Source organism: Camelus dromedarius, chromosome 6 (genome assembly GCF_036321535.1).
Source record: "Camelus dromedarius isolate mCamDro1 chromosome 6, mCamDro1.pat, whole genome shotgun sequence".
Taxonomy (NCBI): Eukaryota; Metazoa; Chordata; class Mammalia; order Artiodactyla; family Camelidae; genus Camelus; species Camelus dromedarius.
Window position 1 is genome coordinate 14,232,175 of NC_087441.1, and position 18,522 is coordinate 14,250,696.

Sequence of the window (18,522 nt, forward strand, 5' to 3'; positions counted from 1 at the left end):
AGAACAAATTACTCCTAAATTTAGTAGCTTAAAAACACAATAACCATTTATTATCTGACTCATTTGTTGTGGATCAGGAATTGGGGAGTGGCTTAGCTGAGGGGTTCTGTCTGGGGGTCTCTCAGGAGATTATGATCAAGAGGTCAGCCAGGGCTACAGTCATCTGAAGGACTAACAAGCTGAAGGATTTGATTTCAAGATGGCGCACTCACATGGCTCACAGGCTGGTGCTGGTGGTTGACAGGAGACCTTATTTCCTCCTCAGATGAATCTCTCCATGGAGCTTTTTTTTAATGTTTCATTTCACCAACATTTGTAATATGATGTGATAGATCTTGTTCTGAAGATGTTAAGATTGGTGGCTTCTTGAATATTCTTTCAACATGGCAGCTGGCTTCCTCCAAGATATAGCAAGGTGGAAGCTGCAGTGGGCCATGAAGTCACACTGTCAATTTCATGGTGCCTGTTGGTTATGCAAGTCAGCCCCTTTCAGTGTGGGAGGAGACTGCACAAGGCTGTGGATATCAGGAGGCAGGTATCACTGGGGACCATCTTGTAGGCTGGCCACATTAACAAAGGACTTAAAGTCTGTTTTCTTAAGGACTAGATTAAACCAACTAAAAAAAATATGTAAGTTGTTTTATAGAAAAACTCCCTTGGTCAAAACTTCATCAAGGTTCCTTAATCTGAAAAATGCTAGAAATAGGAAGCTATTTCCCAAGGCTAGATCTTGCTCATGCCCGAGTGGGTCCGGCATGAGTAAGCTGAGTCTGTGGGATGAATACATCAAAGAGTGGAACATGCATTTCTTACCCCAAAACAAACAGTTTTCTATCTTATCAAACTCTGTCTTGCTGGTATATATGTGTGGTAAATACTGGACCAATATCCAGGTTTTCTTCTTCCTGGAAAGATTCCTGAAACTAGCTCTCATCAATGGAATGTAAGCAGAAATGATGTGTGTCACCTCCAGACAGAGGCAGTTAAGTGAAGTATGATTTATCCATTCTTCTTCTCTCACCTGCCAATAGAATGCAAAGGTAGAGGAAACCACAGCACTAGAAGATGGCAGAGTCACCAGTTGGAAAAAGCCTGAATCCCTGAGTGAATGCATGGAGCAGAGCTCCCTCCCCGTCTCCTGCGAGATGCATGTTGAGCTGAGTGAGAGTGAGAAATAAACCTTTATCTTGTTAAGCCACTGAAACATTCAGGTTTTTGTTACCGCAGCCAGCATTACTTGTGATAACTAATGCCAAGTATAAATCCTGTGTAAATCTTTGCCATCCTGGAATTGCATTTAATTATTACAAAACTGAATCCATGCTTACTTTCTTTCACATTTATGTTTTTTCACAGAACATATCATTTTTTAAATAATAAGAGCACCAAAACCCAAGAACATGGTTCTAAGGTGCAACTGTATAATGTCACAACTTATTACATGACACCTGGATCGGAAAAAAAAAAAAAGAAGTTAGGGCTTAAAAATAAAAAGTAAATAAAGGTTATTAAAAATGCAATACTATGTACAAATTGATCCAATATATTCAAAATTTAAAAGAACTCTACCTCTTAATAAATGTCAAATGGCACAAGGTTCTTTTTATATCCCAAGGACTGAATCAGTAAAAAACAAAACAAAAAAAACAAACAAACAAAAAAAACCTTTAACCATATATTTCTAGAATTAAAGGTCGTCTCTGGAGACTTCAGTAAGACATAAATAGTTTCTAAAACCTTGTCAGCATCATTGAGGACTGTTTCTCCATCCTCTTCTAGAAGAAACTAGATCACATTCTTGTTTTGTGATTTAGGCTATTATTTTTTGTCTTCTCCCTGTGGAAACCGAGCACCATCAGGAAAGAGAAGAAAGCACAGGAAATGAGCTCACTTTATCCCATTCATCTTCCACCTTCTTGGGCTGGGTCTCCTGTGCTTTTGCACCACCCACTCCTGAGGCTACCACCACCTCAAGGGATCTCTTCTTTAGATTGCATGAGATCCCAAACTCAAGCATTTCTTGGGACAGCAGCAGAGATCCAGCCAAGAGGTGGAACTCCCAGCCCCCATCAGGGCTTCAAGCCTCCAGGCCGTTCTCGCTTCAAGTTTCTACCCAGAGAGCCCTTGCTGGTCACATCTGTGGCACTGTAACCTCAGGCTGAAGAAATCTCATTTCTCTCTTTTTGCCCAAGTCTCTTCTTTGAGTTCCCTTTATTGACTCTGGACTTGATCCAAAGGATGTCCTTCCAAACTTTTCCTCGGGGGGCCTGAGTGTGTCTGACTCTAGATGGGGTGCTGGGGCGGGGGTGGGGGCTATACCGGGAGACGGCGTATCTCAGCAACCACAGGACAGTCTCACTGACGTGCCTGATCTTGCTGGTTCAGCTTCTGGCTGGGAATAAAACATTTCCTGTCTCTCTCTCTCTTTGTTTTTCTCTTTTTTTCAAAAGACAAAGACAAATAAAGCTGAGTAAAGAAAGCAATCATTTTCTTTGTGTCTTGGGGTATTTCTTTTCTCTAACATCTTTCCAAAAACTGAGCTGCTTAACACAGTGCAAAGTAAAATGAGTGACGTCTTTGAGAGGGCTAGGGAATCGGGGTCTTATAAAAGAAAATTTCCAGTACATTAAAGGTAGGAATTTTCCTCTCTATCAGTATGTGTACAAAAGAACAGAGACCCAGGCCACTGATGTAACTGTATGAAAAATAAAGGAATGTGTGGCAAAGGAATAGTCAAAATACTTGAACTGAAAACAAAGCGGTCATTTTTACAGACCCGCCTTAGACACAGAACAGTTGATTTGGATGATTAATTCTAGCACATCTGTATTTACATGATCTGGAAGACATAAATTACTAACACACAGGAAAATTCTGAGGGAAAAAAAAAAAAAAACAAAAAACAAGTAAACTTCGGCTCCTTAAGTATCTGATGAAGCTATCCGGTGAGATTTACTGTCCTCATCTATATGTGGAAGTCTTGATCTAGCGTGAGTGCGCCATCTAGTGGAGTCACAATAATTGCCCTGATTAGATTCAGTTCAGAAAAGGTGCCTTGAATTTCTTCTCATCAACTACAATAAATGGAGGTAGAAAGAGGGTGGGAAGGGACAGACTGGGATTTCAAAACGTAGAATAGATAAGCAAGATTATACTGTATTGCACAGGGAAATATATACATGATCTTGTGGTAGCTCACAGCAAAAAAAATGTGACAATGAGTATATGTATGTTCATGTATAACTGAAAAATTGTGCTCTACACTGGAATTTAACACAACATTGTAAAATGACTATAACTCAATAAAAGATGTAAAAAAAAAGAATATGAAAAGGAATATATGTATATATATATATAACTAAAACATTATGCTGTACACCAGAATTGATAACAGCATTGTAAACTGAGTATACTTCAATAAAAATAAATAAATAAAGTAAATTTTTTAAAAAAAGAAGGTAGAAATAGTATTTATGTGGCATCCACATGAGCTAGTTCCAAATTAAGTAAGCCAATCATGGAGTGAAACCTCATGAACGTCACATAAACTCCTGGTGTCATCATCTAAAAGCATCCACTCAAATGTCAAGATGTGGACTGTGTCTGGACACGGAAGACACCACCAGCTCTGTAGACGGTCACTGCCCTCCAGCAGTTTAAGTGGTGAGGACAGGGGTTACAGACTTCTCTCTCCTTCTGTTTATAAGGTCCTAAGAGGTAGTGATAGTACTTGTAGCAACTAGCAAAGATCCAGAAGAAAGATCCCCAAATCCAACAGCCATCTTTTAAATGACCAAAGCAACACTGACGTCCTGAGCCGCTTCCTCTGAAATAGTGATGATCCTTGTCAATTTTCTCTCTAAGTGTGAAGCCTCATAACACCATCTCTGGCTCTCTCTTTACCTGGAGTCCCCAGCTCCCTGACCTGTGTTCTGGAGGTCGTCAATACCCACCTGAGTTGTCCCTAGCCCTCAGATTTCCCCAGTTCTCACAGTTCTCTGATCAGCAATTTACACTCTCAATGGCGGTGCTCAGCACCAACCACAGTGAAAGAGTCAGAAGAAACTCGGGGAAGAAAATAGAAAACAATCCCCATAGTTTATTTTACGAGTTGCTTTGAAATGACTGCACATTTCATGCAGACCTATAAAAACATACAAATGTACAGCATGGTAAAATCGCTGAGCTAAAAGAAAGCAAAAAAAATTTTTGCAAGTGAAACCGACAAAGGCTTGATCTCCAGAATATATAAGCAGCTCATACGACTCAATAAGAAAAAAATAAACAACCCAATCCAAAAATGGGCAGAAGACATAAACAAGCAATTCTCCAAGGAAGACATACAAATGATCAAAAAGCACATGAAAAAATGCTCAACATCACTAATTATCAGAGAAATACAAATCAAAACTACAATGAGGTATCACCTCACACCAGTCAGAATGGCTGTCATTCAAAAATCCACAAATGACAAATGCTGGAGAGGCTGTGGAGAAAGGGGAACCCTCCTACACTGCTGGTGGGAATGCAGTTTGGTGCAGCCACTATGGAAAACAGTGTGGAGATTCCTCAAAAGACTAGGAATAGACTTACCATATGACCCAGGAATCCCACTCCTGGGCTTGTATCCAGAGGAAATCTACTTCAGGATGACACCTGCACCTCAATGTTCATAGCAGCACTATTTACAATAGCCAAAACATGGAAACAGCCTAAATGTCCATCAACAGGTGACTGGATAAAGAAGAGGTGGTATATTTATACAATCGAATACTACTCAGCCATAAAAACCGACAACATAATGCCATTTACAGCAACATAGATGCTCCTGGAGAATGTCATTCTAAGTGAAGTAAGCCAGAAAGAGAAAGAAAAATACCCATATGAGATCGCTCATATGTGGAATCTAAAAAACAAAAACAAAAACAACCAAACAAAAACAAAGCATAAATACAGGACAGAAATAGACTCACAGACAGAGAATACAGACTTGTGGTTACCAGGGGGGTGGAGGGTGGGAAGGGATAGACTGGGATTTCAAAATTGTAGAATAGATAAACAAGATTACACTGTATAGCACAGGGAAATATACACAAAATGTTATGATAACTCACAGAGAAAAAAATGTGACAATGAGTGTGTATATGTCCATGAATGACTGAAAAATTGTGCTGAACACTGGAATTTGACACAACATTGTAAAATGATTATAAATCAATAAAAAATGTTAAAAAAAACTTCTGTATCTTTTGGAAACAATTGAAAAAACTGAAATGTGTCAGATTTTTAAAACATATTCTAATTTTGAAACTAGAATATTCCAAACAGTTGATAACATTTGGTGGTTTATTTACTGTTTATTGTTGCTAAGATATAATTCACATAATGTGAAATTCACCATTTTAAAGTATATAGTTCAGGGGGGTTTTTTTTGGTTATTCACCAAGCTGCACAAACATCACTTCAAACTAATTTTATAACGTTTGCATTACTCCCCAAAGAAACCCCTACCTTGGCAGTCACTCCCTGTCCTCTCATCCCACGCCAGCCTCTGGCAACCAATAATCTACTTTTTATCTCTGTGGATTTGCCTAGTCCATTTATTTTATATAAATGGCATCATGTACTATGTGGTCTTTGGTGTCTGGCTTCCTGCACTTAGTACGTTGGAAGTTCATCCATCTTGTAGCGTTATAATACTTCATTCTTTTTTGTGGTTGAATGATAGTCCATTGTATCATAACACATCATTTATTGTACACTTAGCAGTTAATGGAACTTGGGTTGTTTCTACTTCTGGCTTTGTTATAAGTCATGCTGACATGAACACTCATGTACAACTTTTTATATAAACATATGTTTTCAATGCTCTTGAGTATATGTTATAGGAGAGGGATTGATGGTAATTTTCTCTTTAACTCTTTGAAGAACTGCCAAGCTCCTTTGTTTTTTAACTGTAGCTATACCACTTTACATTCCCATCAGGAATTTTTCTGTGTTTTTACCAACACTAGTTATTTTCTATTTTAAAATTATTGTTCTTTTTACTGCTATCCTAGTGGGTGTGAAGAGGTCATTACTTTTTAAGGGCAAGTATTAATGCAAATACAGACTGGAAAACAAATTGATGATCTTGGGCATGGAAAAGACCTATATATTTTAAGGTCAACTATATATTTTGACCCCTAACCCTGAAAAGAATAATTACACAGGTTGTTTACCTATATATTCTGCTACCAGGACATTTTTAGAATCACAGAGTCTTAGAGTAACTGTCAGAGGAGATTCCTCAGCTGATGAAAGAAATTTCTCTACAATTTACCTGACAGTTAATCATTTCATCCAACTCAACCAATGACAGGAAACTCCATTCTTCACAAACATTACCATTTTATTTATAACTTCTAGAATGTCCTTCCTTACATTTAAGGTTTGTCATCTTCTAACTTCTTGTAAAGTTTGAGACCATGTGAAAAATCTTGAACTGTATCAAGCCACCTACCAAGTCCTTGTCCTCAAAATTTTTTTCCATTAAGCTATCTTCAGACCATTACGTTTCCTATGAAGTCATGCATTCCGTTCCTTCGCCAACTCTGATGTCTTCCTCTAGGTATTAAAATGGGTCAATATCCTCCTAAACATGTATCACTGAAATGTGAGCCCAGTGTGCTCTGGACAGTGGGAACACAACGAGAGCGTTATTTAGCTGTGATACTGTGATTCCTCTAATAATGGAGTCTGAGGCTGCAAGACTTTCTGCAATTATGTAATCTACTACCTCAAACTGTGCTTGTGCCAATCAGCTAAAAACTCTCTGAACTTTTTCAAGTGACCTGCTGTCACCCCACTGTTCTTGGCCGGTTAGTTTTCAAGGCTTGTAAGACTTTATCCTTATTAAATCTCATTATTTAAACTTTAGTCTCTAATTCCAGGTTTTGAGAATCTTTCGGACTCATGAGTCTGTTTCCACTTCACTAACTACCTCTCTCAAATTTATGTCAATCATAAGTTAGAAGGGCATTTTTATTGGTCTTTGACCAACTCATTGTTACGAACCACCCAGAAAGCCTCCTCTCTTGGATAGTACCTATTCTCGGATGCAGCACCACCATGCAGTTCAAACATCTGTTCACTTGTCTGTCTCTCTATTAGATTAGACTCACATTGTTCTTGCAAGTACTTGTCACTCAACAAGTGTTTGTTGAATCGAACTGAACTGAATCTCCCATTCAAATGCCAGCTTAGAGCTTTGTTGATAGGACCACTTGCCAAAACACACGAGACATCTCCTATCTCTTGCTAAAATCTCACTGATTAGTTATATTAAACTATAACCAAGGAAGGGGGAAAAAATCTGTTCATTGATACCTTCTGCTTAGCTAATAATTCACTTCCTAATATATCATCCTCTTCTTCCAAGTTCTTGTAGTAATAGTTTATATTCTTTCAGTCTTTTCTATGTGCTAGGATCCGTACTAAGCATTTTACATGTTTCCTCATCCCATCCTTAAAGCAAACCCACAAGTCACAATTATTCCCCATTCTAGAGATGAGGAAACTGAGGCATACAAGGAATTTAAGTCAGTCATCCAGGGTTCTATGTCTAATAGCTAGCCAAGCAAAAATCTAAACTCAAGTCAAATCTAATCTGGAGCCAGAAAGCCAACAGCCATGCACCTTGGCACCTTTTATGAAGTCATGACTTTCATCTAGAAACGAGATGAAATACTATTGTGACGTGCCACTGAGAACATCCATTTTGCTACTGGCATCCACAGATTTCTGCTGGTGATTGATAATCTTTCATTCAAAAGTGATCGCAAGGGAATGATGTGTTTTGCGGCTGCAGAACTTTGGACAAAACTGTTTTGATTTTCAGAGATTTGGGGATTATTTTGATTCCACTTTAGAGTGGCTGTTTATTTGATTTGCATTCCTTCACAACAGAGACCAAAGATAAACTAATCCATTTCATAGTTTGCAATGAATCTCCAATATTTCTGTCCTCACTGTGACCATCACATCTAATATATAAATGGTGCTTTATAGCTTCAAGATAAAAATGATCTCAATTGATTCTTACACAGAACAGTAGGAGTAGACATGACTGATGTTACCCACCCGAAGAGGGAGAACGCAGAGGTCGTCTTCTGACTCTTGGTGTAGGAGACTTCTGCCCACTCAGGGTGGCTTACCACATCTGCCCTTGAGATGGCTGGCCTTCTGCAATCCAAGGATCCTGGCTGGCCTATGTTGGCTCAACAGTTTTATCTGTATTTGCTTCTTAATTGTCAGCTGTGATAAAGAATCCTCCCTACAAGGCTTTATTTTATAAATTAATAATTCCAAATTAGGAACAGTCAACCGCACACATAATTTACTATAAAGAAGAATGTCAGTGAGCTGTCAGAATCTCTCCTTTCTAACCTTGGCTTTGAGAAGGACAGAGTTTCTGGTAATTGGCAGACTCATATTCTACATTACTTTTTATGATCAATCATAGAAATAGGGCTTATAAAAAAAGAAAATGGCATTTTAAATCATATCTATTTGTATATAAGGCTTGGGGCTGTTATAATACTTCAATATAATTCATCACGTTGAAGTGAACCATTTATCTCGATGACTGTGATCTGTAGCTTCTTCTACAACGGATATGCCACATGTCATATTGAAATTGACAAAGCCTGCAGTTCTATGTGATGAAGAACAAACGCTGAAGGATGCTTTAGAAAAGACTTTCCCTACTCATGCAAGGCGGCTTATGTTTAGATAACAATGTAATATGATCATTTGCACTCAAGAATGGTGGAAAAGGAAAATATCTCAGAAATTGCCTTCCTTATTTTCTTTATTGCTCCCATTTTTTCTTTGTTTTTTAAAAAAGAAAATTCAGTACTATTAGCTGCCTTAAATCTTTATTGAAAGTACACATATTTAAAAAGGAAGTAATAGAGATTCGTGCATTTAACAAATACTCATATTTCATCAAGTATTGACTTGGCCCTGAAACCTAGCGTTTGGATATGAAGTCTTAAAGAATTAAAGCTACCGTCTATTAGCTTTGATTTTCATGTCCTGTATTAGTTTTAATTAGTGGATATCTGCCTCTTTTGAGCTTTATTTTCTCTCCAGGTTCTCCTCAACAAATTTCCCTTTACAGGTCACTGCCAGAGTTCACTCTGGCTCTTGTTTAGTTTCTGCCTCTAAGCTAGGAAACTCTGAGTTTTACTTCCAACGTGGGAAAAAAAATCATGCATGGATGAAAACTGGCATCAGTTAAATCGCTCCATTCCCCTAGACGTCAATTAAGGGAATTGCAGAAGTGTTAATTCAATTGCATTTAAACACTTCAACTTCTAATTGAAAAGCAGAAGTCCACTAGCTTCTTGGTACACAAACAGTTTGTGATAAAGGTTTCACAAGGCTCCATCTCAATGTTATGAACAGAATCATTGACACGCATATGTTTGACATGATCCTTTTTGTTTCAATGGTTCATACATTAAGTCTAAGGCCATATAGCTTTCTGGGATCACTAGCCCAAGTTTTTTTCAGAAATTAATATACTAAAAGTTTAGAAGGTAAAGAAGGAAGATCATACAGAAACTAGTGGGGCAGCTGATTCCAGAAAACGATCCTCAAAGACACACAAACAGGCCCAACCTGCCAAGCCAATGGCCGGGGCCTGCCAAGCCAATGGCCGGGGGGAGGCATTTAACGCGGCTCTGTCCCTGAGGGCACGCTGTCCCTCTGGCCTCGCTGGGCTCCTGCGTCCCAAGCTGAGGTCCAGACCCCTAGCTCGGCAGGTGCAGCAACTTGTGCCGGGGCAGCGGCTGAGCGTGGCAGGCTCTGAAATGCCATCGTGAGAGAAAAGAGGGGCTTGTTTTGTCTTCCCTCCTTCCTGCTGCTAGTTTAATCGGGTTCTCACCAGGGGACATTCGGCAGAATGCCCAAGACAGCATTCGACTCCCCTGGTGGAAATAGTGTGTGTTTGAATAAAGGCTGAAAATGAATAATATCGGATGTCCAAGTCCAAATATTTCCATAGAAGGAGGATGACTGGAACAGGTTTTCTATTTTCTGAAGCTTTGTCAGAAGGCGGCTGAAGACCACAGGGCCGCTGTGGAATCTTCTCAGGACAAGAGCTCTTGTGTTGTCCGCCAGACTCTGTTCTAAGGTCCTTGAGGGGGCTAACTCCATAATCCTTACAATAATCCTCTGCAGGAGGCATGCTAGGGTCCTTTCTCCCTTTCCACACACGAGAACCCTTGATGGAGAAGCTGACCAGGAGCTTCCGGTTAAGTAGACCTGGAACTTAGGCCCGGTTGCTGGTCTCCAGGACCCACAGTCCTGCCTACCAGGCTCCACCACCTCTTCAGTAAGAACGGGAAGTTCATCTGTGATTTCCACGGGAACTTTGAGGTCAGGAAGTAAAAGGCATGAGTTCCTTATTGCCCTCAGGGCGACCACAGACACTGTAGTTTTTACTTTTAAATTTTATTTTTAAATTTAGATCTATTAGTAAGCACTAGGAAAAACTATCCCTGTTCTAAAAAAAAAAAAAATTTCCCATAAGACAAAAATAGGGAAGAAAGGAAGGAGGGAGGAAGTGAGAAATGAAGGCTCAGCAAATGGAAAGCAATGGCAGGAGTTCAGAGGGTTGGAGGAAGGGCGAAGTCAGAGTACCTCTTCTCCCTTTCCGCCTTAGACAGCATCCTGGCTGTTGCCACACAGACCTGTGGCCCCTACCTGTCAGGTCATCCATGTTCCCAGCTTCCTCCAGGTGGTCCCTCTGGTAACATCCTCCCCAGCTCCCCACCGCCACTGCCAGCACAGCACCGGGGAAGGGCGGGGTAATGGCTCATCAGCCCTCGTCTCCTTTGGTCTGTCAATGCTCCCATCAACTTTGCAACCAATTTCTTTTTTAAAATCCCTTTATGGAAATAAAGGGTGTCTGTCCCCTTGGCTGGACCTGTCTAATACACCTTGTAATACCTTTCTTAGAATGCAGCAACATGGGTGACATCCATCCCTTCCAAGAGCAGAGAATGGGCTTAGAAATCCCTTTCCCAGTCCAAAAATCTATATAAACATGGTGTTTAGTAAGCCAAATGCTCCCAGTTTGTGACCAGAAATGAAATTATAAACTCAGAGTGCCAAAGAGTGTGGATGTTGCACTTGCTTTAATCCCATCCCGCCACTCCTCTCCGCAAATACATACCCTTACTCTGCCCATAATGATGTGGGTTTTGTTGTAACTGGTTTATGTCACTACCAAATCTGAGAGACCCAGGCTCTCTTTTTTTTTCCTCCAAGAGTTTCCCACCAAAAGTGCAGAAAATGTTTTGGTGAAGTCACCCGATCATCCAGAGATGGCATCAAATTGCAGGGATTCCCTGCAATGTGAATCCTATCAGACAACAATTACCAAGCCCTGACCATGGACCAGGCCATGTGCTGGGTGCCCAGAGGACACCAAGCTGAACCAGGCTTGGTTCCTGTGCTCTGAGAGCTGAGAGTCCAGTGGAGGGCTTGACTCGAGGAAGAGGATGCAAGTGATGTAGGAGGGAACACCAGGGATGCTCGTAGGAGAGAGATGAGCCCAGCCTTGGTCTTCCCCAGTAGAAGTCTGATTGGAGAATCTGGGGAGACTTCTCCAATAAAGTGACAGAAAGCTGGCCCTTAAAGGATGGGAGGATGAAGCTGGGAGAAGTATGTGGAACAGATGTCTGGGTCTGAGCAGGGAGGGCAACCGTAGGGGATTAAGTGGCACCGAAAATGGCCTAGTTTGACTAATCAGGACCCTGTGTGGGGAAGCAGACCGTCTGAGTGATGGTGGGACACCCCGATGCTGGATTCTTGAGTTAGTTCTCTTTTATACACTCTCTGAATACATGCTCAGCCGAGCGCTCTATCTGTCTCTGTCTCTGTCTCTCTCTCTCTCTCCCTCCAGATATCCGAGTCTGGTGGAGCTGGTCCTTGGGGACTAGGAAAGACTGTTAGCGCCTCTGTGACTCACATCCCCAGCCCCTCTCTGCCCCCAGCCCGCTCTGCCCTCGCCCTTTCTCCAATTGTGCCTCTTCAAGCCCCCTTTGGGGGTTTCATTTTCCTTCCTTTTGGTGGTCCTGTTCTCTGGTTGCTGCTAAATGATACATACATTCCAGGCGGGATCCAAGACAGTGTGTGATGAAAACCAAATGCAAATCAGCTAGAAAAAAAAAGCCAGAGTAAACACAAACTTCAAGCCCTCAAACTGAGTTTCCAAAGCTGAGGCTCCATCCAAGCTGTCCTCTAGGGCTCGGCCGCTCCGCCAAAGCGGTCCCCAGGGGACGTGCTGGGAGCAGGAGAGAAGGTCTCTTGGTGTTCTTTCTTTGCTTTTTAAAGATTGATGTGATCTCAGGGCTTACACAGGGAGCCTCTGCTGGGTCGGCATTCCCTCTGCCAGCAGAGTGGCCTGTCCCCCAAACTCTCCCTCTCTGCTGAGATTCTGCATCCCCCCATCACCACAGCCCCCTTTGCCCCTGCAGCTCTGTTCCTATACTCTGAGTCAGATCCTCGCCTGCTGAAGAATCTTCAGGAACTACCCCCACCTCCACGGGGAGCGTGTGTCTGGCCCTCACCAGCTCAGACCCCATGGGCTGGCCTGCTGGCTGCTCAGTGTGAACTCACTCCAGATTTTCTTCCTGGGGCAGAACTTTGGACCTACAGCTCAAGGGACTGTGTTTACAACGACTGCTTCCTTTTTGGCTTTAGGGAGCGAGCAGCCTGTGCGCAAATCCCAGCTTTGTCCCTGAGATAGTTTGTAACCCTGGACAAGTCACTGCACCCTTCTGGGCCACCATCTTCTCAGTCATTCAACAAATACTTACATAGCGCCACTGTTCGGGGCGCTGGGGATACTGAGGGAGCATGAGTGATAAGACGTCTTAAAATTTAAGTGTGATCATGGAAGACCCTCAATATATGAGTCTTAGAACTCGGTGGTTGGGGGGACCGAGGAGAGCAACTTGATAATTTCTAGTTGAAATATGAATGCCCTTCAGCCCAGCAACTTTCTGCCCAGTTATATATACCCTAGAGAAACGCTGAAGACATTTAACAAGGAGAAAGAATGAACAGGAAAGAATTTAAATGCCAATTCACAAGAGAATGAATAATGTGGGATATATTCCCACAATGGATGGTGCAGAGCTGCGGAAATGAATGAACCAGAGCTTCTCACAACAACGTGGACTGTGTCACAGACGTAACACTGGCTTAGAGAAGCATGTCACAGAAAAAATATGTAAAGTGCAACATCATGTGACATTAAAAATATGCAAAATCGTATCACTTGTTATTAAGTGGCAAATTCACTACACAGGGAGGTTGGTGCTTTCCTCCCTGGAGGGATGGATTTGGGGAAGAACGTAGGAGGCATCAACTGCGCTGATGATGTTCTGTATCTACCCCAAGTTGTGGTTATGTTGTTACTTATTACAGTATTCTTTAGATCTGTGTGCATATTTTAAATGTTGCCTTAATTTAAAAACTTATTAGATAATGACAGTTGCTATGAAGAGAATAAAGAGTGACTGGCCTGGGGCTATTTGGATTAGATGGTCGAAGAAAGCTGTGCAGAGAGGTCACAGTTGAGAAGAAAATGTAAATGACGAAGAGGAGCCAGCGCCACAACACCTGGGGGAGGAGCATTTTAGGGAGAGAGAACATTTATTGCAAGGTGTCAGGAACTGGGAAGGATCTAAGCATGCACCCACTTGCATGCTAAAGAGGTAGCCTGCCAGTTTTGGTGCTGGCAGAAGGCCCAAGGCACCTGGGTCAGACCAGGAGATTGTACCATTCACAGCAGCAGGTAGTGCGACCTTCGTGTTCACCTGGGCTCTCCGTGCTCCCTGCCTGTGGGCAACGCAGAGGTAGACTCAGTAAGACTGCTGATGGGTTTCAATGTGGGGGATAAAAGAAATGATAGAAATTTAGGATGCTTTCTAGATTTGAGGCTCCACCCAAAAAAGAATGAACTGAGGATCCTAGCAAGGGTTGAGAAGGACTCAAATTAATTACTTTGAGCACGAAAGCATCTAAGATGCTTAATAGATACCTAAGAGGAAGTGTGTAGGAAGCAGTTGAGTGTAAGCGTCTGGAGTTTAGGGAAGGGGTCAAAGCTGGAGGTACAGACCTGGGAGGCACCGGCAGACAGTGCGTAATTAAAGCCCTGGGACGGACGAGCTCACTTGAAAATGCTGTCGATGTTTATTTACCAGACTAATCTGGTCAGCAGAACCACCTGGAATACTGGTTAAGACCATAGATTTCCAAGTCCCATTTGGATCTCACATTTAAAAATTGTTTATAATATAGATACATGTATTTTTGCACAAATTCAATCTTTTCCTAATATTTATTGAGCACCTATTATGTTTCAAGTACTGCGCTTGGTTGTGATGAAGTAAGCTATATCATCATCCTGCAGTCATGAAGAAAACCCTGGAGAACCACTGAGATTTTGGCACTGATCTCATGGAAGCCTGGACCTGCATCCAAGCTTGTCATTATGAGGGGAAAATACCCCCCTATTTATTTAAGCCACTATGGTTGGGGGTTTTTGTTTATTTGTTACTTTCTGCCAAAAGCATTCTAACGTGAAACACATGTTTTATTATTACGTTTCTAAGTCTAGTACATTTAAATAAAATAAAACTAATCACTTGGGGGAAGAAGGGCTTTAATTAATGCTTGATTAACCCATGTTGAATAAGCAAGACTCCCTTAAACCATCAGTCTCATTTACAAGCATCATTTATTGAAATCTCTTAAACATTTTAAACTCCTTGTATGGACTTAATCATAGCTGACTCTGTTTTAACACTTCATTTAATTGACCTGGCAAGTTTACAACCAATTAAACCAAACTGTTCTCATATACTCAAACATCTCTTCTAAACCTACTAAATTAAATTTATAAATATAGTGAATCTATTTTAATACTGTTAATGAGCTAAGTCAGATTTTATTATACCTTTCAACATAAAATTATAAGCTTTAATCAATTTTACATTTTAAATTGGAATCATAAGTTTTAAATATTTAAATTACCTAAATAAGAAACATATGCAAGATTATTCTTAAACTTGACATGAAAGTGTCAATATTATGGGTTTGTTTTATTCATCATCTCCATATTTAATACTAAACATTCTCAGACTTGGAAAGTCACTTACTCAATAAAGGAACAGATTTTCAACCTCAAGGAAGTCAAAGTTACTGAGTCAGGGACCCATGACCACAAATACGGTGAAATCTCAGATAAGAGGGTTTTTAGGAGCCAAAATCGGGAGGGAGGTGAGAACTCTGACCCTCTCCGTGGTTACTATGACAACAGGAAACACCTTCAGAGAGGTTTGGTTTTAGAACCTTCATTCCAAGTACCTCTTAGTTACTGTACTTTATTTTTAATTATTAGAAAGTTGGCAACTGTAACTCCACCCAAGTTAGCTAACTTCCTTTATTACTTCATTGGCTCGTATATTTACTTGGCCCTCGGCAGACATTGCTAGCATATTTCCATGTTGCTCTAAGGACATTTTAATGCTGTTGAATTTAATCCTGAACATTTGGCTCTATACCATGACTCTAAAATCATGATGATAACACAAACCATTCCTCTTTCTTGTGACTTTTTAGGAATTCCCCAAATGGGATTATAGCATCTCACATTTCATCAGAACTACTGTAGTTAACTTGCAGGATGTCTGCTCTGGATACTGTTCTCCCTCGAGCCTGGACATCCTGGATGTTATCTGAGACCAACCAAAGGGAGCACTTTTCTGGTCCCAATCTCAGATGTATTAGCCCATTCAGTCAACTCCAGTGCGGGGAGTCTCCTTACTGGCCCCACCTCCTGTTCTCTCTAGTCACCTCTCTCTAAAAGATAGATAAGTACTTCCTGTTTTGAATGTCTGGCCTTTTGTGTGTGTGTGTGTGTTTGTGTGTGTGTGTTTGTGTGTGTGTGTGTGTGTGTGTGTGTGTGTGAACATGAAGCCACCACAGCAGAGCTGGGGCAACATTTGTTTCAGACTTTTCATTATTTAAAGATATGTGTGGATTGACTATTTACAATAGCCAAGACATGGAAACAACCCAAAAGTCCATCAACAGACGACTGGATTAAGAAGATGTGGTATATATACATAATAGAATACTACTCAGCCATAAAAAAGAATAAAATAATGTCATTTGCAGCAACATAGATGGACCTGGATATTGTCATTCTAAGTGAAAAAGAAAGAAAAATACTATATGATGTCATTTATATGTGGAATCAAAAAAAAAAAGGACACAAATGAACTTCTCTACAAAACAGAAACAGACGCACAGACATAGAGAACAAACTTACAGTTACCAGGGGGTAAAGGGGGTGGGAGGGGATAAATTGGGAATTCAAAATTTGCACCTTTTGGGGAGTGATGGAAATGTTAGCTATCTTGATTGTGGTGGTGGTTTCATTAGTGGATACAGCTATCAAAATGCATCAAATTGTACATCTGAAATCTATGTAGTTCACTGTACAGGAATCATACCACAATAAAGGTGTTAATAATAAATAAAGATATGTAAGGATTGAAACATTACAATTGTTCCCATTTCACCAAATTATAAGGGAGTGCTCTGATGATATCCGGCAAAAGAATAGTTATGTGCCTCCTGCCTCTCAAGCATAACAGTCATTGATAACTATGTTTTATCTTAGGTTATAGATAATTCTCAAAAATGTTTACTTTTTTTCAGTGTCATATCAGTTCAAATATTCTTTGAAAACTCCAGTATTTAGATAAATTCATTGATGTATCATCTTTCTAAGGTGAATAATCACCCCTATGTTTAGGAAGGAGATATATATGTTTATATGGATTTCCTTGGCCCAAACTGATGTTATATTTAAAAGCTGTATCGGACAAATACCAACCAATCTTAATGTTTACCTTTCAGAAGAGAATCTTTAAGCCTTTCACAATCCTAATTCTAGTTTCATCCATTTCTTCAGCCTTCCTTTCTCCCTCCACTTTTTTTAAACATTTTTTATTGATTTATAGTAATTTTACAGTGTTGTGTAGAGCACAATTTTTCAGTTATACTTGAACATATATATATTCATTGTCACATTTTTTTCTCCATGAGCTACAATAAGATCTTCTATATATTTCCTTGTGCTATACAGTATAATCTTGTTTATCTATTCTACATTTTGAAATCCCAGTCTATCCCTTCCCACCCCCTGCCCCCTTGGCAACCACAAGTTTGTATTCTATGTCTATGAATCTGTTTCTGTTTTGTATTTATGTTTTGTTTGTTTGTTTGTGTGTGTGTGTGTTTTTTATTTTAGATTCCACATATAAGTGATCTCATATGGTATTTTTCTTTCTCTTTCTGGCTTACTTCACTTAGAATGACATTCTCCAGGAGAATCCATGTTGCTGCAAATGGCATTATGTTGTCAGTTTTTATGGTTGAATAGTATTTCATTGTATAAACATACCACCTCTTCTTTATCCAGTCATCTGTTGATGGACATTTGGGCTGTTTCCATGTTTTGGCTATTATAAATAGTGCTGCTATGAACATTGGGGTGCAGATGTCATTTTGGAGTAGGGTTCCTTCTGGATATATGCCCAGGAGTGGGATTCCTGGGTCATATGGTAAGTCTATTCCTAGTCTTTTGAGGAATCTCCATACTGTTTTCCACAGTGGCTGCACCAAACTACATTCCCACCAACAGTGTAGGAGGGTTCCCTTTTCTCCACAGCCTTTCCAGCATTTGTCATTTGTGGATTTTTGAATGATGGCCATTCTGACTGGTGTGAGGTGATACCTCATTGTAGTTTTGATTTGTATTTCTCTGATAATTAGTGATATTGAGCATTTTTTCATATGCCTATTGATCATTTGTATGTCTTCCTTGGAGAATTGCTTGTTTATGTCTTCTGCCCATTTTTGGATTGGGTTGTTTGGAGTAACTCTCCCAGACTTCAGACAATGCTATAGAGCTACAGTCATCAAGACAGCATGGTATTGGTACAAAACCAGACATATAGACCAATGGAACAGAATAGAGAGCCCAGAAATGAACCCACAAATTTTTGGTCAACTAATCTTTGACAAAGGTGGCAAGAATATACAATGGAATTAAGACAGTCTCTTCAGCAAAAGGTGTTGGGAAAACTGGACAGCAGCATGTAAAGCAATGAAGCTAGAACACTCCCTTATACTATACACAAAAATAAACTCAAAATGGATCAAAGATTTAAACATAAGACAAGATACAATAAACCTCCTAGAAGAAAATATAGGCAGAACATTATCTGACACACATCTCAAAAATGTTCTCCTAGAACAGTCTACTCAAGCAATAGAAATAAAAGCAAGAATAAACAAATGGGACCTAATGAAACTTACAAGCTTCTGCACAGCAAAGGAAACCATAAGTAAAACAAAAAGACAACCTACGGAATGGGAGAAAAATTT